The 25829-nt window shown below is 38.6% G+C and overlaps 1 pseudogene; it reads left to right on the forward strand.

Annotated features, from left to right (window-relative positions):
• Nucleotides 1-265: 265 nt before the first annotated feature.
• LOC149829856 (protein CLT2, chloroplastic pseudogene) lies at nucleotides 266-7622 on the forward strand (annotated as a pseudogene).
• Nucleotides 7623-25829: the final 18207 nt, after the last annotated feature.

Raw genomic sequence — 25829 nt, forward strand, 5'->3', positions numbered from 1 at the left:
CATGTAGCTCTGCAGGGGTTTCAGATGAAAGGGGAGCTCGAATGTGGAACTCCTTTCAGGCTAAATGAAGAAGAAGGTCGGAAGAGCGTAGAATAGCGATGGGCAGGTAGACTATGGAGAGGTGGAAAACCGATGCGAGAGAGTGATGGAGATCGTGATTCTGGAGGGGTTAAGCGGATGCAATCGATGCCCTCCCTTCTTCTCGATTCCGGTTTATATAGGAAGAGAAGAACTATCGAGAAGGGGGAGTGGTTGTTAAGGATCGATGGCTGGCTATAGAGATCGATCTCGAGAGGGAGAGATCGTTGGTGATGGAGGGTGGATGAAGGTAGATCGATGGAAGGTTCGAGCACAAGAGAGGGAGATGGCCATGAGAGGGAGGGAGCGCGAGAGATGGGGAGAGAGCGGGTTTGTGAACGACAGGAGGCTGTTGGGACTTTTCTGAATTTTCAGAAAGGGGTCCTTTCTAAAAAGATTTCTCAAAAGATGGTCCTCACTTCGAAAAGACTTTTAAACCTAAATTTTTTTTTCGCATTTTCTCCAATTTGTATATTTTTTTTTGGTGTTTTTGAAATAAAATGCTAAAATCTAAGGAAAAATAGAGGATTTTAACCTAATTTTATAAAAACTTGAAAATATTTACGAAAGAGAGGCTTTCTGAGAATTCAGGTTTGATCTTTTGAAATTTCTTCAAAAGCGGGTTTGGATTAGAGTTTTGAGAAAATATTCGAGTTTTTGACCTCGAATCGAGAAATATATGATAATGGATCCAAACGGACACCGAATAGATCGTTCGAGCATTTCAGAAATTATTTTTGGTATTTTTGTAATTTTAGTTTAAAACTTAGATAATGAAGCTCAGATTTGGATTCGGAACTGGATCCGGATCTAAAATTGAGTCAGACGTAGGATGACTTTGATTCTAGTAAATCCGAGGAATAAACTAGAATTTTGAGCGAAAATGACTCAATTTACTCAGAAAATAGGGGCCAGGGGCAAAAATGGATTATTTACAAAATTTTGAAAAATTTGGGGTGTTCATAGATGCCCCTCTTTGCTACTAAGCCGGTTGAAAGCCGAGCTTAGTGGCAAAGAAAACACTCCAAATTTTGAAAAATGCCACAACCAGAGAATCTGAACTGGGTGTGGAAGAATTTATTTTGAATGACATGATTTCTCAGGCTTAATACCTTATCCTGAATGGTTTTGGGGAGACAAAATCCTCAAAAATGATATGACTGAATAACAGAAGTGAGGAAATCGTGATGGGACTTTGGGTGAAGGTCCCGAAATGGTGGAAAATAAGAATTTTGATCAAGTCTCACGGGTGAGATAAGATCAGCTTTTGGAATGACTCAGGGTTAGCCCTTAACCTGGATGGGACGAAGATATATCAAGATGAATTGAATGGGGAAAGGAATACATGAGGACCTTGAGGGGACATTTTTTAGAAAAATGCCTTGCGAGATGAAACTCAAGTATGATCCTTTCTGGACGGATGTACAAATCATGGATTCCTTTGTGGGAAAAACCATGATGGTACTGGGAGGATTGCCTCGTAGAAACGAGGCTCAGGTTTAACCCAAACCTGAACGAAAGATTCCTCGTGGAGCGAGGTTCAGGCTTAACCCTTATCCTGAAAGGGATGACCATACGGAATCCTCGAACAAAGAAACCGTGATGGGACAAAAAGAAAATACATCGCCGAAATGAGATTCAGGTTTAACCCTTGACCTGAGTGGGGGGAACCGTACGGAATCCTCGGATGAAGAAATCGTGGTGGGACTAGAAAGGATATCTAATCAAAACGAGACTTAGGTTTAACCTTATCCTGAATGGAAAGTACCTCGTGGAGTGAGGTTCAGGCTTAACCCTTAACCTGAAAGGGGCGACCATACAAAATCCTCGGATGAAGAGACCATGATGGGACCTTCAGAGTTTGGATAAACAAATCCAAAAGGGGTTTGCGAGAAGAGAAAATGGGGTTCCATAAAGCTTGAAAAATGGATGATCTTGGGCGCCTCATTGCTGAGACTAAATCAGCTTTTAAAGACAGACGACCTCTCGCAGAAGGTTTGGGGTGATACCTCGAGGAGCGAGGTAACATGTTTAATCCTTAGCCTGAATGGATACAGAATCCTCGAGGAGCGAGGAAGCTGTGATGGGATCTCTAGACTTCGCACAACAAGTCCAAGAGGGGTTTGCAAAAGGATGAAAATGGGGGTCCCTAAAGCTTGAAAAGGGGTTGATTTTGGGTGCCTAATTGCTGAGACTAAAATAGCTTTTGACAATAACAGATCTTTTGCAGAAAGTTCAGGTTTTACCTTTATCCTGAGCGGGAACTGTCTATGACGGTATAGTGGGAAACACAAGAAAGTGTGCAGATCTGAGAGTGCTCAGATCAGACGAAACGAAAGGACTTTCCAGTCCTAGCGAGGGATGACGTCAGGATTCGTTAAAACGATCATCAAGTTCTTACTTCATGTTGGGATAACTAGAAAATATTGCCAATAAGATGCCAAAATTTGTAGTTGATTCAGAATGATTGAATTATGCTCATGTGTGAAAATATCACCTCTTTCTACCTAGAGTATTAACTCCAATTGGGCTAGCTCTGTAGAATCAAGAATCAAACTCAAATTTGTTGCTGTTGAGTTTCTTCAAGGAAGACATCAATTTTCTTGATATGAAAAGAAAGGAAATATTCTTAGCTTCATAAAAGCAATTGGGTGAAAAGATATTGATAAAAGAATTTCACATAGATAAAGATAATTCCTGACAGTTTCGGGCAGTTTGATATCCTGGGGCTTTTCCCATGATGACCTTTTTGCACTCTTTTGAGTTATGGAGCTTTCTTGGGCTTCAGCGAGATGCTTATTATATCATTTTTCATTTTGGAGATGTCCTGACTTTTCTGTCTTTTTTGGGGAAGGGTACGTCACAATCTCCTTCATCTTGGAGATACTTTAATCCTTCTTTTTCTTAGGAATTATACTGATGATATTGTTTCTTGGGTTGAAATCTCTAGATGATAGCAGAAATCAAATATCTTTTAGGGTTTGTCGGGAGGTTCATCACATTTGCCTTCATCTCAACGGTGATCTGAACTTTCCCTGGAAGGATCCTTCACAAACTCTTTCATCTCGGGTATGATCCAAATCTTCTTTGGCCCCGGGGGTCTAGCTCGCATATTCGTCTTCATCTTGACGACAATTGAGAGATACCTTTTGCGGATATTTGATTGCAGATTGAATGACTGAGGACATATGGATTGAGTAGGTTCTTTTTACTGCCCAGGATATTTCCACTGTCTTACTGCCAGAAGAATGATCTTTCAGAATGTGCCATAGTTGTGATCAATATCAGTTCACTTGTGGCTTTTCAACATCATTGAATTTTTTCTTCGCTAGTCATATCAAAGATTTTTCTTCCTTTTCTTGGTTGACCATCAGAAAAAGCTTGAATTCAGTTCTTATTTCGCAAAAGTCTTGCTCTTTTGGAAATAATACTAAAGGTAGTTTGAGGAAATTCTTTGTGCGATGAAAGCTTTGAGATCAACAATGACTTTTGATAGCAAATTGGCAAGATATTCTTGAAATCCTTGATGAAAGTAATTGCTTGATATCGACTCGACACATCCATGACAAAATTCTCCTCTCTTTTTTCCCCAAAAAGAGAGACTCAGGCTTAGCCCTTACCTGAATGGGAAGTTGAAAATACTTCTCTCTTCCCTGAAGAGGAGGTGTTTGCAAAACGGAACTTTCGAGGAGAAATTAAGTTTTTGTCAAAACTTCCTATCTCTAGGCTTCTCTTATGGAAAGGCGGCCGAAAATAAAGTTGAAAAAGTATCATAGAGGAACGAGTCCATCACACTCTCCCTAGAAGAGGGTCCTTGTGAACACCCCAAATTTTCCAAAATTTCCCTTTTTGTCCCTAACTCACATTTTCTGAATAATCGGGTCAATTTTGAAACCAAAATTTCATTCATTTCTCGAATTTGCTGGAATCCAGGCTCAATTTTTATTTTCTGACCCAATTTCTGATCCAAATCGAATATTTGGATCCAATTCTGATCTCGGATCTCTTATTGTTCCAAAAAATTCAAAAATTTCAAATTCTTTATATTTCTCAGGGGTTTTCTCAAAATCAGGGACCAGTCTCAATTTGAGATCCGAATTCTAAATGTATGATCAATATTCCTAGACACGAATCCATTCCTGAAAACCCAATTTCGAAATCTAACCCGATATTTTCCAAAAACCTCATTTTAGAAAATCTTGAATACTTTAAAATAATAAATTTTACAAAAACCCTTCAAAAACTTCATTTTAGGTCCTGCTTGCTAAAATCCTCATGCCTCCCTTATATTTTTGGATCTTTCTTCCGAAATTCAGAAAAAGAGTAGTTTTATCTACTTGTTGAAACCCTTCTTTAGCTAAAAACCCTGTTTTGGAAAAACTCTTTTCTAAAAACCTTTTATTGAAATTTTGAAAATAGCATGGGACCTCCAGCGTAAAATCCCAAACGACTTTTCGTTAGCCGAAGGAGCTCTCTCGCTCTCTCTCGATTCTTCTCTTCCTTCTTATAAAGAGGCGTGCATCGCCTCATTCGAGCATCCAGCTTCACCCCACCATCGCCTTCTCTCCTTAATTTTTTTTTCTTCTTTTCCCCTCTCTTTTATCCCTTCTTCTGTTTTTCTGATGGCCCTGGGTAAAGAAGGCTTGATCCGCCATTGAAGCAAACCATTCCTCACGGCCCCATAGCGAAGCTTAAGCCATCTGAGAATCGTCTTCACCTCCCCATCTGAAGGAAATCGACCCTTCCTGCAGCAATAGGTAGGAGCAATACATCTTCCCTCTCATTTCCTCAAATTTACGGTAAGTGCCTCTCTCCTCTCTCGGTTATTTCTATTTTCCCCTGATTTTTCTTATTCTTGCCCCATTAAAGCACCCCTTGTGGTATTGATTTGCTGCTAACAATATCAATCCACATACGTGCAACATCAAATGGAACGATCGTGTTCCAACATTCTTTTTGTTTTTGCAATTCATTTTCTTTTTTTTCGATTTGATACTCCTTTGTATGTTACTTCATCGTGCTTTACTTTTATTCCCCTTTTAGTCTATAGATCTTTCATTTCATGACCCTTGATTTGTTGTTTACTCCTGTAGATCCCTTGATTTACTATTAACTCCATTATACCTCATTATAATCACATTATCTTTCTCATTTTCTTTGTTCTTTTGCTGATTTTATTTAATTTTCTTCTCATGCATCATGTTCAGCAGATGTTTATTCTTAGTTGTAGCATAAACATATGCCTTCACTTTCTGTCATCAATTCAGCCTATTGCTCGTATTTTTCGATTTTCTCGTAGTTTATTCTCTTTCATTGGATATTTCTACAAACTACCATCTGATGCATTCTGCCATAGCATCTGGACGATACACACTTGGGTATTGTGTATCCACCTACTAATGATCATATGGTGCATCCACCATCAAGCAATGATCTATCGGCTTCATTAGATCTGTCTGATCCTTTACTTTATTCCCCTTGTGGATGTATGAACTTGTGTGTTTGTTCTATTGAGTCATGCGGTACCCAATTCCACTAGATATTAATCCTCTGTGTATTAATTTGGTGTCCTGCAATGGAGCTGAATTCAATTCAAAAGGAAAAGGGATTGTATATCGGCATCCTGTAAAAGCTTCAATACCTATCGTATTATGCTTTTGCCATGCCAAACTTAAGTTGGATTCAGAGTTGGTTTACTGATTAACTATTTTCAACCTGATTTACCATGAAAATTCTTGCATGACTCTCAAAGAAATCCAACGTCTAGCTACGTCTAGCTTAATTCCATCTTGAGCATCATTTGTATCAATTCGTTGTGAAGGTTTGCACCTAGTTCATCATGAAAATTTTGTTTTATTTACTGTAAAATCAATAGTTGTGGTACACCTTCTGTACCCATTCCCACTCCCTTTTTCTTTTACGCCTGTTTATATTTCCATTTGGCTGAGTATCACTGGCATGTTTGCCTCAACATGGGTATATACTTTCATCCCTTGAATCCCATCATCCCACCAATCCTCCATCCCAACGTCATTCATTTTAAAATCCAGATCAGAATTGGGGTAACACCCAACGTATGATCTAGATTTGCTATGGAGGTGAACTCTGTGCTGATTTGTCTTCCTCTAAAGCACGGTCCAGCAGATTGGACTAGCTATGCATCAAGCAGGAATCGACTTACCCTTCACCTGAACAGCAGAAACCCATTTACTGCTTAAGCTTTGAGAGCATGATGTCAGAGTTGATTTGCTAATCAATTTAAGGCTTAAACTTTATGTCTGAAATTGGTCGGCTAACCAATTTACTATTTGAATTTTGAAAGTCTGGCATCTAAAATTGATTTGCTAATTTGTTTATTGTATTAGGTTTGAAGGATCAGTGTTTGCATTTGAGTTACTGTAAATTCCTCTTTCACTTATTGTAAATCCTGATTTCTTGCTATTGAAATTTGTTGTAATTTGCCATGACATCTTATTCCATTGACTGTAAAAGCCTGCCAAACAATTACTGTAAAAATGCCTTTTCCTTGTTGTAGAATCATGTTTAAACCCCTTGTGGGATCAGTTAATGCAATGAATCTCATCACATATTCACCAATGTTGAACGAGTTTCATTACCAACGAAAACTAGGAAACCTGTAGCGTATGATTTCAATTCTGAGTGTCTTAAAAACTGTCCCTGTCTTGACATAAGAAAAGCCTTATATTATAATGTGTGGGCTTGGTGAAAATGGTGCTAGACAAGTTGCTGGTAGTATTGGTATCATGGATTTAGTGGCCAACCCTGTTTGTGATCACATTCAGGTCTCAGATGTTCCTTCTTCCCAAGATACTTTATCAACTTAGACTCATGAGGCTGAGTCTAGTGCTTTGTAAAATTCTGCCTTTTACAACACCTCAAATGCTTCCTGGGCCAGATATACCCATATTGTCGCAAACACTCTTCATGTGGCAGCTTTGCTTTTCTGTATTGATCCTGGGAGAAAGATATGCTCTGGACCAGGTAGTGGGTCACTCTCTTGTAGCTGTTGGGGTAATTGTAGCTATTGCGAGTGGGGCAAATGATGGCCAGTCATTGTCCCAAATAAAGGTTATAGGGCTAACCTTGATGGTGGCTTCATCTGTATTTTTAAGCCTGTGTGTCAATTCTCAAGGAGTTTGTTTTTATTGCAAAACATCCGAAGGGAAAATCTCTTGACTTATTCGTTGTCAACTCATTTGGGTCTGGGTTCTAAGCCCTCCTTATTAAACCTGAGGGGCATTTCATTTGCTGAGCTTCCCATGTCTGTGACCAGTGGTGCGGCTTGCCTTATCATTGCAGAAGTAAATGTAGCAGATTGCGAAGGAGCTCCTTTGCTTCTCGTGCTTTTCATGTCCATGAATATGGCGTTCAATACTTCCTTGCTTAATCCTCTAAAGACTTCTTCTACCCTGGTTGCTTCACTTTCAATAACTCTATTAGTGACATTTTCCATTTACATCCTCTCACTTCTTTTGCCTTATATCTCTTGTACCCAGTATCCCTTCATCTACAACAACACCTAGGTACTACAATACTTTTCGCAAACCCCTCCTTCACAGCCACCACTGTTGTAGTCACTCAATTCCTGCTAAACCCCCTTTCAACCCCTTTACGCCTTCAGCATCCACCCACCACATCATTATAGCCAATTTCAATATCATCTCCTATGTGCAATCACTTGCACGAGCCACATATCATCTCTCACCAATAGCCGTGATTGCCTCATAATATTCACTCCAGCTCCTGCACACCTATGTTCACTCTGCCTAGCATCCATCCTTCACTATGTTTGCCCATCTCCATTTGTTGTCACAACATGCCATCACTTGTTGTCCAACCTCAACAAGTATCCCATTACTGTGGCATTTCAACTTCCACCTTATCTGCTGTCCAACAACATTATTCAACAACATCCACTTTTATTCCCTGCTATAATCCCTTCACCCATACATGGTAATAATCCAACACCCTATCCACCTGTATTATCACCTTCTTGCAACACAACCTCCACCACCTGCTGTGATCCCCACGGCAGTGCTCGCGCAACATCCATACCTCATTATCTAGCATGTCATTCCCATGTGTGTTGATGCACCATTTCCCTCTATACATTTGTATATTATATAGCACATCTCACAGCCTCGGTGGCACACGCATTAGCTTTCTCGTCAAATTTATACCAAAACTCTGGTGTGTATATATGCCAAAACAGTTCATGCATTTTATGTTCATAGTAAGTCTATGTTTTCCTATATCGCCATCTCATATGCATTCTAAATTCATTTCATCATTTGCCTTCTTGAGCCCATATGGTATTACCATTTCTCTTTGTATTTGTACTAACTCCATTTTGCAGAAAATACATGGAAAATGCTACATTTCACCCTAAATTAGGGATTTTTATTTTCAATGATGTAATAACTAAATATTAATGAGAATCTTACATTTCCAATTCTAGATTAGAATGTATGAGCATGCATACTTTAGAAATGCTTATTTTCATATCCTTTTCCTCCTTTATTGCAAAATTTCACGAATGGGAACACAAATGGCACATGCACCATTCTAATAAAAGGTGATTAAGTTCTAAGTTGATGATTTGCATCAATGGCCATAGTCAAGATGTGAACAAAACTTTGGATTTTCATCTTTTATGGAATAACACTGGATCCCTCTTCAAAAATCATCATATTTTTAAATATTTTCTTCTTCTATCAGGGTTTAACTTAAAATTGACTCAAAATATATATCAATGGCCATAGTCAGGATATATTAAGAGTTAATTTCATTTTAAACTCTATAAAAGCACCAAAATATGTTTTATTCTTCACCTGAATTCAAATATGATTATTATATAATACATTCAATGACCATAGTCAGGGATGTATTATATCTTCAATCTTATTTCAATTCACTTAAAGAATGAAATATGCTTTTTAAATATTCAATTTTCAAAATTCTTTCATTCATTTCATCATTTAGGATAGAACTATGTCATATTTTCAACATTCTTTTTCAAAATCCAAGTGATTTTGAAATAATTCTTCAAATACCTTCTTTATTTCTTAAATCAATTCTCATTTATAAATTCAAATTCTTTTTCTTAATTCTATCACATTTTAAAAAATTCAAATTTCAATTTCAAAGTCTAATTTGACTTTGAAATTTTAAATTCATTTTATATTCAAAAATTCAATTTCTCATTCAAATCGAATTTCAAAGTTCAATTCAACTTTGAAATTCCAAATTCATCTTTAGAATTCAAATTCAAATTCAATTCAACATTTCAGATCAAAAATTTCAAATTTAACTTTGCAATTTCCAAAATCCAATCCTATCTTTAAATTCCATGGGAATTTCTCAAATCTACTTCAGATTCAATATGGATTTTCAAATTCAATCCCAGATTTCTCAAAATCTGATATTTTCAACTTGGATATTTTAAAAGATCCCAATCCAAATCCAATTCAGATCTTGAAATCCAAATGCATATTCAAAATCCATAATTCGGATCCAACTCCCTTTTAGGATTCTAGATTCCAGATTCAACTTCATCTTGGATTCCAGACTTCGGATCCAACTCCATCTAGGATTCTAGATTTTAGATTCAAATTCTACTTTCCAAATCCCATCTAGATCTCTTCCACCTTTCATTCTGATTTTTAAATTTTAAATTTAGAGTTTCCCTCTATCTTCAAATTCCATCTTGACTCCCAATTCTAAATTAATTTTGAAGTCCATACTCAAACTTTCAATTCTTATCTTTAAACTTCCTTCTTCAAATTCAGGTTCATCTCAATCTTTGATTATTTCAAAATTCAAGATCTATTCTAAATCTTAAGTTAGAAAATCTAACTTCTCCAAGTCTGTCTTCAACCTTCAAAAACCATTTCCTCATCATATTCTTCATGATTTCAAAATCACTTGAATAAAATTTCCAAAATTCTTCTCCATAGAGCATACATCCTTTGCATTTACACAAGCATGATTCTTTGTACATCCTTAGACTTAGAATAAATTCTTAGATAATATTAAGGCAAAGCAAAAGGCATGAATTCGATCCTTGGTTCGATTACCCCTGGTAAAGGCGCCAGGAACGGTCGAACCTCGTACCGACGAGCGAATCCTGTCTCCCAATTTTCCCGCAAATATTTCAAAAATGGAGGCGAGTAACCTTTTAAAACCTTTTTCAAAATTAAGGTCAAGTGAGATCTTTGCAAAAGAATTTCTCTCTCTCTCTTCTTTTCTTTTCTCTTCCCTCGTCTTTTCTGTCTTTTATTTTTCCCTTTAAAAAGGGAAATAGAGGTTAGAAAGGAAAAGAGAAGGAAGAGAGAGAAACCAAGAGGAAAAAATTTGCGATGATCACAGTCCTCTGTGAAGGGGTTGGCCAAAGATGAGAAAAATGGGGGCCACAAAAAGAAATGAGCTTCCGTCGAAGCTCTCCCTGAAAAAAAAAAGGGTTCTTTTGTGAAAAGTTGGTTGTTGTTCTGCAAATTGTTCGCGAAGAAATGAGTCCCTTCAAACTCTCTCTGGAAAAGGGTTCTTGCGAACGAAAAGATGGTTGCATACGAAAGGAACGAGCTCCCTCGAACTCTCCCAAAAGAGGGTCCTTCGCAAGAGAAAAACGATTGATTTTTGTCAAAATGGTAACCCGAAGGTTGAAATTGAGATTTAAAACTTGAATGTTGATGAACGGTTAGTACAAAGACTGAATCTGGAGAGCTAACTGATCAGTCAACCAGACACTAGCACGAGCGCTAGATGTACCAGTATGAGCACTGGTTTTTGAAGATGCACCAGTACAAGCACTGGGTTTTAAAAAACACACCAGTACGAGCACTGAATTTCGAAAGTGCACAACAATACGAGCACTGGGTTTTCGAAAGTGCACACCAATACGAGCACTGGGTTTCGAGAATGCACCAGTATGAACACTAAGTTTTCAAAAATGCACACCAGTGCAAACATTAGATTTTGAAAATATACCAGTACGAGCACTGGGTTTTTGAAAAACACACACCAGTATGAGCACTGGATTTTGAAAAGGCACCAGTATGAGCACTGGATTTTGAAAATGCACGAGTACGAGCACTAGATTTTGAAAGACACACTAGTACGAGCACTGGGTTTCGAAATGCACCAGTACGAGCACTGGGTTTTCGAAAATGCACACTAGTACGAGTATTGGGTTTTCAAAAATGCACACCAGTAAAAGCACTGAGTTTTGAAAATGCACCAGTACGAGCACTAGATTTTGAAGAAGAGACCGATACTCCTAAGATGTTTAGAAATTGAAGCAGGAATGATTGCCGATGTTTCAGGATTATCCCTTATCCTAAAGGGGAAGTTTAGGTTTGTCCCTTAACCTGAAAGGGAATGTAAGAGAAAAAAAACTTTGGTCCAATACGAGCATTGGATCAAAAGGGGAAATCCGAGTCAGAACTCAAAATCGTGAAAATGGAAGATAAAGGGGAAAACCCGAGTCGGAACCCGGATTTTCAAAACAAAGGAAAAATGGAAAACCCGAGTTTGAAAGCTCAATTTTTTCAAAGGAGCAATCGGTTCCAACACGAGTGTTGAATCCGATAGGAAGTCCGAGTCGGAACTCGGAGCTTCAAACGACAATAAAAGAAAAGACTCGAATCGGAACCCAGATCTTTTAAAATAATGATAAAAATAGAAAATCTGAGTTTAAAAACTCGAATCCTCAAAGGAACGATCTGTTTCAACTCGAGTGTTGAATTCGATAGGAAGTCCGAGTCGGAACTCAGAACTTCAAACGATATATAGAAAAGGAAAAAAACCCGAGTCAGAACCCGGATCTTAAAAATAAAGATAAAATGGAAAACCTGAGTTTGAAAACTCGAATCTTCAAAGGAACGATCAGTTCCAACACAAGCATTGAGTCTGATAGGAAGTCCGAGTCGGAACTCAGAACTTTAAACGATATATAAAAAGGGAAAAACCCGAGTTAGAACCCGGATCTTTAAAAGATAAAAGAAAACAAAACAAAAACTTGAGTCAGAACTCAGATGGGAAGGAAGTGATTCCAACCCGGGAGTCGGATTCTGGAAGGATCGACAAAAGGTATAAATATATTCTGACAATGAAGAAGATGAGAGATTCATTCGAGATCCTTGACCCAAGATGGCCTAAGATTCAAATTTATTTATGACGGCTTCAGAATTTTCCCTTATCCTGAAGGAGTATAGAATAAAATTTGATGTGAATTGAGGAATTTATGGGAAATAATTCAGGTTTTATCCCTTAACCTGAAAGGGCGTACCTCGAAGAACGAGGTTCAGGTTTAACCCTTAACTTGAAAGGGGGAAAAGAATAAAATTTATAAAAATGGAGAAGAATTAAAGAAATTTATTGAAAGTTTATTTTGGAAAAGAATTCTCACAGGTAGCACTGTTGCTCCCATGAGGGGTCTTAGGATTATCCCTTATCCTGAATGGGAACACCTCGAAGGACTAGGGTCAGGTTTTTCCCTTAACCTGAAAGGGTAAAATGAATAAAGGAGTACCTCATTGAACAGAGGCATCAAGTTTATCCCTTAACCTGAAAGGGTAAAATGAATAAAGGAGTACCTCATTGAACAGAGGCATCAGGTTTATCACTTAACCTGAAAGGGTAAAACGAATAAAGGAGTACCTCATTGAACAGAGGCATCAGGTTTATCCCTTAACCTGAAAGGGTAAAACGAATAAAGAAGTACCTCATTGAACAGAGGCATCAGGTTTAACCCTTAACCTGAAAGGGTAGAACGATTGATAAAATTTAATAAAATTGATAAAACTTGATAACACTTGACAAAACTTGATAAAATGGATAATAAATTGATGAAAAATTTGATTAAATGAGAAAATAAAATGAATGCAATTAATAAAGATAACAAGATTAACTGAAAAATTGATAAGATTTTGAAAAAAAGAGTTTGTCTAATCATGCCTGCACATGATGAAGGAAAGCAAGTATAGATCAAAATAAAATGCCCCAGTATCACGGAGAAGAATGTGAGAATTTGATAGAAGATTATTGCTTTATTGAAAAAGGCTCTTTGAAGAGTACAGAGGCTAGAATGGATATTTTAAGCATAAAATTTCTTCAGAAACAGAGCATTGATAGGATCTGGTAGTTCCACCCCATTTGCATTTATCAAACGATAGGAATTGTGAGGCAGCGCTTCCTTAACCACATAAGGGCCTTCCCAATTGGGTGACCACTTGCCCCATGGTCGATGCTTGAGATGAGTTATCGATCTGAGCACCAGATCATTAGTTCGGAATCTTCTCTCAATGACGGATTTGGCGTAGTGTCGAGCTATCCTTTGACGATAAGCTTGAGCATGCTCTGCTGCCTTGAGTCTCTTTTCGTCCAACAGATCAAGTTGTACCAACCTCTGCTGCTGATACTAATCAAGCGGGAGTTCAATGAGTGATGCAAACTTGAGTGCAGGCTTTTGGACGTGAAGAGGTAGTACCACCTTGGTCCCATAGACAAGCTCTGAAGGTGTAGCATTGGTTGGAGTCCGAATGGTGGTTCGGTTCGCCCAAAGTGCATCATGCATCTTCTCATGCCAATTGTGGCCTGTTTCCACAGTTCTTTCCAAAATGCGGATCAAAATCTTGTTGGTGGCTTCTGCTTGGCCATTCCCTTGAGGGTAATACGGAGCCGAGAAATGATGATGAATCCTAAACTTCGAACAGAAGGTCTTCATCCTTTCATTCTTAAAGTGGCTGCCATTATCTGACACAATATCGTGCGGCACACCGAAACGACAAAGAAGATTCTTATGAATGAAAGAAACCACATGTCGGTTGATGATGCATAAATGATACGTTTTATTAACACATTTTCATTGCATAAATGCATCATCTATAGGTTAAGAGCATACACTTAGGTGCATAAAGATGTTAGGGAGCTCTGGTTCGAATTTCATCGAAATCGGAGTTAATTTGAAAGAATTAATGCATTTACAATATAGTGGCTCAAATCTCAGAGCCGATTTAGAGGATTTGGATCCAAACGTCCATTTGGACCTTGGATCTGGATCAAAACACTTAGAGATCCACCCCAGCCAACCCAATTCACGTTTTCATAAAACATTTTCTGAAAACCCTCTGCAGAAAGAGGCGCCCAACAATTATTTTCTTTTTAACACTGTTTTTGTAAAAAATGCCTAAATAGAAAAATCGTGTATAGAGGGAGGAGACGCCCAGCTTGGAGACTGTCTTTGCTTTGGATTTTGTGCCCTAGGGGCACGAATCTAACTCCAGCCCCCTTCTCAACCCTCACCCCCTTCCATCTCCATTAGAGCATGAAGACAAGCTTGAGATTCAAGCTTTTTCTTGCCTTCTTTCACAACCTCTCCATTTCTTAATCTTCCCTGTTGGCTAATCTCTATGGTTGTTGTGTTTTGCAGGTGCAGTAGAGGTGGGAAACACTTTTCTCGAGTGGAAGTGCGAAACACTCCAACGAGAAGGGTCAGCTCTACCTCCATCCGGTCTTCTACGCCCCCCGATCGAGAATCGGGTCATCCTCCATCTTCGGTGGATTTCCAACGTGTTGCAGCTGTAGGACATGGTTCCATGGTGTATTTCCAACATCAACGAGGTTCTGAACAGTGCAAAGCCAAGCAAAGTCCACTCTTTTCTCCCCCTCAGTTGTCGGATCGCCCTGGAGGTTGATAAGTTAGAACAGGTTCACAGGTGTAATTCAATTATGAAGTGCAACTGCACTTGTGGTGAAAAGATAGTTTTGCCCCTGGAGATCTCCAGAAGACTTAGCTTCCTATTTTAGTTTATTTTCATAGTTTAGATTGTAATTTGATTTAAATTGTAATATTGACATAGATTGTAAACTTTGTTATATTAATAAAGTGCTATTTTAGAATTAGTTCAGAAGTATCCCGTTCCCTGTGGATTCGACCCATACTCGCCACTCTATGGAAAGTCGGATTTTTATATCTTTGGTTGACGATTTTCCCTTGATTTCATTGAAAATATTGTTTTAAAAATATGCATCTCCAAAAGTACAACCATTGGCCTTCTACTGTTCGCAGAGTTATAACCTTGACCCATTTGGTGAAGTATTTTGTAGCTGCGAGGAAGTATCTGTGGCCATTAGATGCAGAAGGAGTGATTGGACCCACTACGTCGAAGGCCCATATTGAAAAAGGCCAAGGAGAAACCACAGACTGCAAATATGTGGCTGACGCTTGAATGGAAGGTGCGTGCATTTGACATTTAATGCACTTTCTCACAAATTGATGGCAATCATGATGCATGGTTTTCCAATAATACCTTGCTCGGATAATCTGCTTGACGAGTGTTTGGTAACCGACATGGCCACCACAAATTCCTTTGTGTGCTTCTCAGACAACTTCCATGGCTTCATCCTTATCTAAGCATCTGGCGTACTCAGAACTGAACCCACGATGGTAAAGAGTATCAGCGAGAATGAAATAGCGAGCGGACATGTGCTGGATCGCACATTGCTCCTTTCTTGACATCTCCGGTGGAAATTCACCGGTTTCAATAAAGCTTTTGATGTCTTGGTACCAAGGATTTTCTTTTTGAGTGGTTTGGATCACTTGCTCAGCTGGAATAAAGGTAGGTTGATCAAGTCTGCCAATCTCAAAGGAATGGCAGGATTCACTGTCTTTGAATGACAAAATGGAGCCTAGACAGGCTAGGGCATCGGCTATATGATTGTATTCCCTCTTGATATGATTGAGCTGAAATTCTTCGAAATCGCCTATGAGAGCCAAGGTGATCTTCTGATAGGGGATCAATTTTGAATCTTTGACTTGCCACTTAGCGTTAACTTGGCTGACAACAAGCAATGAATCGCCGAAGGCATGTACTCTTCTAACATTGAAATTTTGCAAAATTTTGAGGCCTTAATCAAAGCTTCATACTCGGCCATGTTGTGAGTACATTGAAAGTTGAGCTTGAGGGAATAAGGGATCATCTCCTTTTCGGGAGTAATTAACAAGATCCCAATCCCTATACCGGACATATTTTTGGCTCCATCAAAGAATAGGGTTCAGACTGAAGATTCTTGAATACTACAGATTTGATCATCGGGAAAATCATCTTCTGCCTTGATCTCTTCTGTCAACAGGAAATCTGCCAACTGATCTGCGATGGACTGACCCTTGACAGACTTATGGGATACATACTTCAAGTCATACTGCATCAGAAGGACTTGGCATTTCGCAATCCGTCCAGTAAGAAATGGCTGCTCAAGGATGTATTTGAGAGAATTGAGCCTTGACAAGATTTTGATTTCTGAGGGCAGCAGATAATGTCTCAGCTTCTGACACATCCACACTAAGGCTAGACATGTCTTTTCCATCTGAGAGTATCTTTTCTCATAATCGATGAAGGTCTTGCTTATGTAGTAGATGGTGTGCTCTATCCGGCTGCCTTTCTCATACTGTGCAAGAAATCTGCCACAAGCATTCTGGTTGACAAAAATGTATAAGCGAAGTGGCTTTTGCAGTTCTGGTGGCTTCAGAACCGGTGGATTGAGGATATACTGTTTGATGCGCTCAAACAAAAGCTGACATTCTGGTCCCCACTCAAATTTCACTTCTTTTCTTAACAAGTGATTGAAGGGCTCACATCTCATGGCCAAATTAGAGATGAAGCGCCAAATTGACTGAATGCGACCTTGAAGGCTTCGCAGCTCTCTGAGATTGGTAGGAGGCGGCATATCAATGATTGCCTTTGCCTTGGCAGGATCCACCTCTATGCCTTTCTTGCTGATCATAAATCCAAGCAGTTTGCCTGACTCCACTCCGAAGACGCACTTCTGTGGGTTGAGTCTCAATTTGTAGAGGATACGTCTTTCAAAAGCTTGGCCGAGAGCATCAAGATGATCCTCTCCTTCTTTCAATTTGACCAGGATGTCATCTACATAAGCATCCATGTTCTTGTGCATCTGGTCATGAAAAATAACTGCCATTGCTCTTTGATAGGTTGCCCCAGTATTCTTGAGCCCAAACGGCATGACTCTGTAGCAAAATGTACCCCAAGGTGTGGTGAAAGAAGTTTTTGACTGGTCACGAGCGGCCAGTTTGATCTGATTGTAGCCTGAGTATCCATCCATAAAGGAAAACATGGCATGTCCTGCCGTGCTGTCGATTAAAAGATCGATGTTGGGAAGTGAAAAATCATCCTTTGGGGTTGCTTTGTTGAGATCTCTGAAATCAATACAAATTCAGACTTTGCCGTTCTTCTTGAGAACTGCTACGATGTTCGCCAACTAGTCTGGATAATCAATGGTCTGGATGAATCCGGCCTTTAACAACTCCTCAAGTCCTTCTTTAACTTTTGGTGCCATGCGGGGATCCATTTTCCTTAATTTCTGCTTGATTGGCTTGACATCAGGCTTTAGTACGAGACGATGCTCGACCAACCTTGGATCCAACCCTGGCATATCCTCATAAGTCCACGCGAAGACTTATTGATGCTGCTTGAGAAAATGGATGAGCCTTTTCTTTTCACGTGAACTTAAACTGAAACCAATTTTGAGGATTTTCGGGTCATCTTCTGAACTGATATTGACATCCTCTATCGGATCTTGAACCAAAAGCGACTGTTCATCCTGCTTCTGAATACTGGCAAATTTTGGCAATTCTTGAATTGCTGAGTCGAACTCTGCTAATTCTTCGATCTGCCCTGTCACTTTGCTGACCTCTGCCTCTGCCTTTGCCTTGCAGATTCGGGCCGGATTAGATTTATTTTGAGAAAAATTGAAATTGATAATGAGCCTTTTGAGCTATTTAGGAGCCATGATTCCGGCAACCTTGAAAGCGCAAAGAAGGTTTTTTTGAGAAAAAGGTAAGAGATTCCAAAAATAGCCTTTTGTATAGAAACAGAGAATGTTGATGTAGACAAAATATAAAGAGAGAATGATATATGCCAAGATGTGAAGAAAGATCAAAATTTCAGTGATTTAATAAAAGTTGAGAACATCAGCTCAATATTTACAGAAGACTTTGACCAAGACAAAAACTGGGACTGAGTTGTCCCTACAGATGACGAGAAAAGAAAGCAGAAAACAATGGCATTGTCTTCACTCTACTCCTTTTATGAAGGTGGTTCTTCTGCTTGACGACTGACCGGTGAAACCCAAACCTGCACCATTAACATGCCCAGTGGGGACGATTGGCTCCATCATGCCGTCCTCGTTCTTACCAAGGCCTCTGAAGGGCTGGTAGCCATGCTTCATTAGCATATCAAATCCCCTCTTGGTTTTTGAGAATTGTGGGAACATAGGGTGATTTTTGAAAGAAGTGCAATTGAGGAGCCCACCTAGCTTGAAGAAGTGATGTCCCTACCACTGAACCACCACGGTGACGTTTTCTAATGGATGGATTTCCTTCAGCTTTAGCATGTCCAAGCTGTCACTCAAATTAAACTCATCGACCTCCCGAATGCTTGGGATGTCGGCAGTGAAAGTAGGATGAGGAATCATTAGCTGCAGGAGTCTCTCTTTCAGATCTTCCCCCAAGACAGTGGTAATCATGCCTCCCTTCGACCACTTGATGCATTGGTGAAGGGTTGAAGGAATGGCGTTGGCATTATGAATCCAAATGTGCACCAGCAGAAGGTTGTATCTGGACGGCACATTGACCACATGGAATAACACAGTGTGTACCGAATAGTTAATGAAGATTTCAAGGAAGATTTTCCCCTTGGTTGTTTGTCCATGAGTGTCAAAACCGTAGATTATTATGGGATCTGGGGTATATTCTTCTTCTTTCAGGCCCAAGGCCCTAGCTGTCATCTCCGGAAAGATGTTGAGGCTGCTGCCTTCATCTATAAGCACATGAGGGACAATCATGCCCCTGATCTGCACCACTATATACAAGGCGTTGTTGTTGAATGAATAAGGCTTTGGCAAATCCTCATTAGAAAATGTTATTGGTGCATTCGTCATTGCTTGATTGACGATCTAAGCCATGTCCTGCGAAGTTGTGCTTGGTTTGACCTTGATTTTTCACAACAGGTCTTCCAGAACCTGCTGATGTTTCAGGGAAGCATGAGTTAAATCCAAAATGGAGATGTTTGATAGAGCCGTGATCGGTTTCTGAATTGATTCTGATGTCTCACCCTTCTTTGAAGCTGCTTTGATGAAGCATTTCAGAACCCTGGGAGTTTGCTTGGCAACCTCTGGTGTCACCTTCGTTGGCTCATTTATTGACTTCTTGTTGCTAAAAAATGAAGCAATATCCACCCTCTTGGCTGAAGACTATGCTTGACGTAGGACTAGGACCTGATGTTGGTCCTGAATGTCCTGGCTAGAACATGGCTGAATGTTGTTATGAAGAAAGATTGTTTGTTCTGAAATCACTGAAGCTGAATGCTTAGAGAAAGGCTTGGACAAAATCTTGGGTTGTTCCTCGTCCTCATCCTCAATTAACAGATTCTTGTCGATACAGTCCTGAATGATGTTCTTGAGGACAAAACAATGCTCTGTGTCATGTGCGACAGTCTGGTGAAATTTGCAGAATTTGTCTGTCCATTTTCCCATAGCAACTGGAGGATCTGCCACCTTGAGGAGTTTGACCATCCCTTTCGATAGCATATATTCGAGGATATTGTGAACACCCCAAATTTTTCAAAATCTTTTAAATATTCCCTTTTTACCCTTCGCCCCCATTTTCTGGGTAATCAAGTCAGTTTTAAATCTAAATTCCATTTTATTTCTCAAGTGTTGTTGAAATTAAATTCATCTTACATATCTGACTCAATTTCGGATCCGGATCTATTGTCAAGATCCAAATCTGAGCTTCATTAACCAATTTTAAATCGAATTCTCAAAATTATCAAAAATAATTTTTGAAAGGCTCAGACAGTTCGTCCGGTATCCGTTTGGATCCATCGAGTTGTATTTCTCAATTCGAGTTTCAAAACTCGAACATGTTCTCAAAACTTGGGTCCAAACCCATTCTTCTGAAGAAATTTCCCCGAAATGGCTTGAAATTCTCAGAAAAACGCTTTTGTAAATATTTCTCAGAAAAATACAAAAAAAATAGTGTCTAAATCTTTGTTTTCTCGTAAAATCTAGGGTTTTATTCCAAAAATACAAAAAAATACATAAAACAATAAAGAAAACCAAAAATTCGGAAAAACTATGTGAAGAACGAGTGGTTTCGAGCTTTTTAAAGTTGGTTTTGCTAAAAAAATCTTTTTAAACCACTATGAAAAAAATGGTTTTTAAGGAGCCCTCTTTTTTAAAAATGCGGGTTAAAATCCGAAAAACCCTGTTAAAACTTTTTTTTTTTTTAGGGTTTTTTGCAAGGGGTCACAAGCGGAGGACCTGCTTCCTCTCATCGCCCAGCCGCCCTGCTCAATGGCTTGTGCTCCTCCAAACCCTCCATCGCCCACGGATGGATCTCCTTTCTCTCCGATCGTCGATTCCCAACTGCCGACCCTTCTCGAATCATCGACCCCTTTCTTTAAAAAGGGCACGACGAGAAAACCAGAGAGGATCCATTTTTTTCGGCTCTGAGGTCCATCACCGACTCTCATACAACAAATTTTCCCTCGGCATCATCCCTTTTCTTCTTTCAATCATCCATTCTTCATCAATTTCCCTTCGGAGGCACCCGAACCTCTTCTGGACATCGAGGTTTCTTCTGAAGGATCCATTTCATTCATCCCTTACCTATCGACCCCTTCTTCCCCTCTGCATTTTTTTTGGTCCTGCCCCAGTGGCCTGAAGGAGATCAATCTAGCAGCAGCCACAGCCAGAGGTAAGTGTTTCGTTTTCGTTCTCCTTCTTTCTTCCTTTCATTTCTCTGTTCTTGGTCTTAACTTTCAATTTTGGCCCGGTTGACGCACCTCGGGTGGTGTTGGTTTGCTTTTGTAACACCAACCCATCCCTGTGCAAGATCGATGGGAATTCTCAGATCCCTACACTTTCATTCTTTTATTGCAAGTTTTCTTCTGATTTCTTATTTTATTTATATACCATTATTTCAAATCTTGTTCTCCTTTCCCCTTCTTTCTTGCCGTATTTCTTTTCTTTCTCTATTGATTGCATTTCCATTCTTTTGCTTCTACTAAATACGATCGGCCATCCCTTGGCCATTAGCATAATCACTTTTTTTTTTTGGGGGGGGGGGGTGGGCTAAGCTGTTAAAGAATCCATCTGTATTCCTTTTGCATTTAGAATAATCTTTGCAATGACATCCGATCTGATCCCGTATATCAGATCGGATTCATTTTGCAAAAATTTTAATTAGTTACTTTAAATCTTTTTCTACCCTAAGATTATAAATCGTTTTGTTGGTTCATCTTAAGATTCAAACCCTTTTAATGTGAAAATATACTCTGCATTACTCCCCCGTAACTGATTCACATTTCTCCTCTTTGATTTTCGGCTTGTGTTTGCATTTTTTTTTATGTATGTTGCACTTTCAAATCTATATGTCTCAGATGGATTCAATGATTTCCCAAGATCTGAATCCTCTAAAAAAAATCTCGTTATGTTCCGCAGCATGTTCTCTTGCTTAATTTTCTTTTATTACTTTGCACTTTGCAACTTCATGTGTATTGTGTTTTCTGCACTTGTATATCCCTGTCGTCCTCCCATACCCCATGGGCAGCACCAAGAGGGAGCTTGTCTCCTCTTGCAATGCCTCACCCCTCTCCCAGCAGATCTCCATGTGCGTTAAGCAAAGGTAAGTTACTTCCAGCCAACGTAATCCTGGGGCTGTTGTCAAGGCTGGAGCAGGTTATTACCAAGGCAAGGAAAGCTTTAGTTTAAATGGCTTCTCCTCAAACTCGGATTCAAGCTGAAACTGTTAATCACATAGCAAACATTAATTTGGTTGTGAATAGGATTGTGTAGCTAAAAAAAAAAAGAGGAATTACCTCTATGTTTATTATCTTTCAGGCCATTTTGGGTTTTCCCTTTTGTTATGTCTTGATTCCCCTGTTATATATAATAACCCTTGTTTTGTTCTAAACTCCATGTTTTACGGTGCCTGTTCATCATTTTTTTTTATGCATCTTAGTTACTTAATTGATTTGCACTACTGTAAATATTTAGTAAATTGAACGTTGATCCCCCCTTTTCTGTTTTCCCCTTCACTAAAGACCCAACTGTAACCTATGAGGATTTACTTCAGCAACCACCACTTAAGATGGTTAAGCATCTGAATCTATTACTAATGATAATGATTTGAAGAAGCTGGATTGTTGGGATATTTGATATTTTACATAAACACAAGGCCACCAAGCTCTGTAAAGAGCCCAGAAACCATCTCCTCCAGCAATGTAAGGTCTGAAAGAGGTAAGGCAACATCAAGAGTTTCATCATGTTATGCTGCTAATATAAAATGGGTAGTTAGCATGCAATGAGACGTCTATTCCCAATCATGATCAGGGAAATCAGTTACAAGTTACTAATGTCTTAGATGTTATACTGTTCCAAATGTGCAGGTTATCACCTGAATTATTATGATATCATGGTCCAGACCTTGGAGATGGAGGCTATACGGTAAATCCACTGCTTGCTAAGCTAAAATTTCTGGCTCAGATGGTCCTACTGCTTCAGAATCAAAGCAACAAATTTGAAAAAGCCATAATATACATCACAGAGATATCGAATAAGGGAAGCCAACCAAAGCTCTTTCTTTTAATACAAAGACTGTCAGTTTTGATTCTATATTTTTGGTCAGTTTAAGCTTTCAGGTTAAACGGTTCTTGTCATGGACTGAAATCAATTATATAGATCAAGCATCCGGTGGAGCTCCTTTTGTTTGTGCTGGAAGTAGCTGTGATACTTCTGACATTGTCTTTTTTTTTTTTTCTCGAGAGTCAGGGAAAGAAATTTTATTAAGGAGAAAAGGTAATGTGTGTCAACTGATGATGTATCAAGATGCAACACTAAGATAACAAGTATGAGATTCGTGGTAAAGAAACATTAGTCTTTTCAGCCAGTTGACAACTTGCACAAGAAGAATTAGCAAACTGAATATCTTATGATGATAAAAAGGCTATGCTTTAACAATTTCCTGACTGTCATTTTCCTACTATTGTGCTTTCATCAGGCTTGTGACAATCGGTCTCTTTATAACCTGCTCTTGCCTGAATTGAATCAAGGATCATGGTTCTTCAAGGAAAGAAATTGTTGATGGTTTGAATATGTAAATAAAATTCACTTTATGTTGCTCGCCGGAAATGAAGCTACTCCCTGAAAAGGCTAGATATCCTCAAGTACTTCATGGCTGAATTAAGCCTGGTCTTTCTTGATTGTTATTTGATCCAGTTATTTAAAAATGTACTCTTCTGTAGACATTTGGCAACCTGATTTTTTTTATCTACTTCCTTTGTTTGGCTCACTATCTTTGCTTTCTCATAATATTTAGAATTATTTGAAAACATATACTTTTGCCTGGTAGACAAAGGGCTTCAGCTGCCAAGCTGGATTTTTTTTTTTAGATTCACAAAAGGTTGCATGTTTGCAAAATGATCATCCAATTATGAAAGTCATTCTTGAATTATCTGAATTTGGCCCCCTTTCCTCATTGTCAATTTACATATTCCTTTGCTACCATGTTGGTTCACACTTTGTTGATTTTTTTTTAGTAGGCCCATTGCCAAAACTTCTGTAGAAAGTTATTTAAATGTTGGGTCCTAGTTGTAACCTTCCATAGCAAGCATAATGGCAAAACCTTTGAATGCATTATTTTGGCTATCTATTCTATATCCTCATTCCATAGTATAGCCCTCCCCCCTGCCACCTACAGGTCATTTCAGCAGATATGATTGTATTGTACTAGGTGCACATCATTTAGGTCATTTTTTTTTCTCACAGCACACCACCCACCTGATTTCAATCACCTCTAGCATCAATGATAGTAGGCCTACCACTTTGGAAGGCTCGATCCCAATAGAGGCACATAAGCAAGGTTTTTTTTTTTTTTGGGACATGTGGCCGTTCCCTAAGGATGCCTCTGTAGATGAATAGGAAATTCAAGCTGTGATTAAGAACACAGCTATATCTCTCATTATCTCAAGCCCTTGTTGCCTCTGTTTCTGAAATAGTGTTCCATCAGCCCCGCTTTCCTTCATAATTTCTGTAGCTATCTCTCACTTCATTATTTTTTTTACCCTTTTCCTGCAATAATCCCTTTATTCTAAGTGTTTAGCCATCTGTCACTGTTGCACATCATCATTTGTCACCTTCTATGTCATCTGGGCAATTCCCCTTTTCTCACTGTTAAAATCCAGCTCCAGCAACTTCCCATCTTACCTGATGTATTCCTCCCTACCGTCAGCACAAGTTTCCACCCTATTCACCATACATCACACCTATACACCTCTTCACTGATTCACATATTGATATGACCCAATATCAGCTGGATTTCAATGGCGTCAGCATACCCTTTTATAACCCCACTTTACCTCACAGCATTTTCCTTCTTCACTTTGCTGTTCATAAGCGTAATCCATTTCCCATTACAGGTTATTTATAGCAGTTGTTTGCTGCAAATTTGTTTCCCTTGCACTTCCTCTACCATTCATCAACCTAGTAGCTGTTATACATCACCTGTGTTCCAGCCTATGTTCAAAATTCTATCCACTCAAACATACCATGACTACTATCATATCCCCATGCACTCAGCCATTTTGTTATACAACGGTGCTTCCTCCCTATATATATTTCCAGGCTCACGTATTACCACCTGTGTTAGTATCACCTCTGTCATGTACATGATATGTACTGATGTATATATGTATATATATAGATATACGCACATATACATATGTATATATATATATATATATATATATATATATATATATATATATATATTGGTGTGCATATATATATGTATGTAAGTATACATTATCCCTCATCTTCCATTCTGAATCATGGACATTAGGGCATATGAATGTCCCACCACCTGCATCTCTGAAATCCATGTGATATATGCCATTTCTCCTCCATTCTTGTTATACTAACCAAATATTTTGCAGGGTATATGTGGAAAATTTCATTATTCGGAGTTGTAAATTCAATTTTACATATTGTAATAGTTAGATCTTAAATGAGAATTTACATTTCCTGTTTTAGATAGAATGAATGAGCATTATAAATATCATGAATCACTTGTTCTCATATTTTCTCTTTTATTTTTCTAAAATCTCACGAATGGTGAAACACGAATGGCACGTGCACCATTTTCGTAAGATGTAATTGATCCTAAGTTGATGATCCACATCAATGGCCATAGTCAGGGTGTGGACAAAACTTAAGATTTTTATCTTTTACGAAATAACACTGGATCCACACCGGATCTCTTTTCAAAATTCATAATATTTTCCTTAAATATTTTCTTCTTTTATCAGAATTTAACTTAAAATTAATTCAAAATATATACCAATGATCATAGTCAGGGTATATTGAGAGTTAATTTCATTTTAAATTCTATAAAAGCACCAAATGTGTTTCATTCTTCACCTGAATTTAAATATAGATTATTATATAATACATTCAATGACCATAGTCAAGGATGTATTATATCTTCAATCTTATTTTAATTCATTTAAAGAATGGAATAGCTTTTCAAAATCCAATTTCAAAAATTTAAATTCATTCATCATTTAGGATAAAATTGCATCATATTTTTAAAAATTCTTTTTCATAAATCCAAGTAATTTTTTCCTTCATTTCTCATGACAAATCCTATTCAT

This window comes from Nuphar pumila, chromosome 8 (genome assembly GCF_984573655.1).
Source record: "Nuphar pumila chromosome 8, dmNupPumi1.hap1.1, whole genome shotgun sequence".
Taxonomy (NCBI): domain Eukaryota; kingdom Viridiplantae; phylum Streptophyta; class Magnoliopsida; order Nymphaeales; family Nymphaeaceae; genus Nuphar; species Nuphar pumila.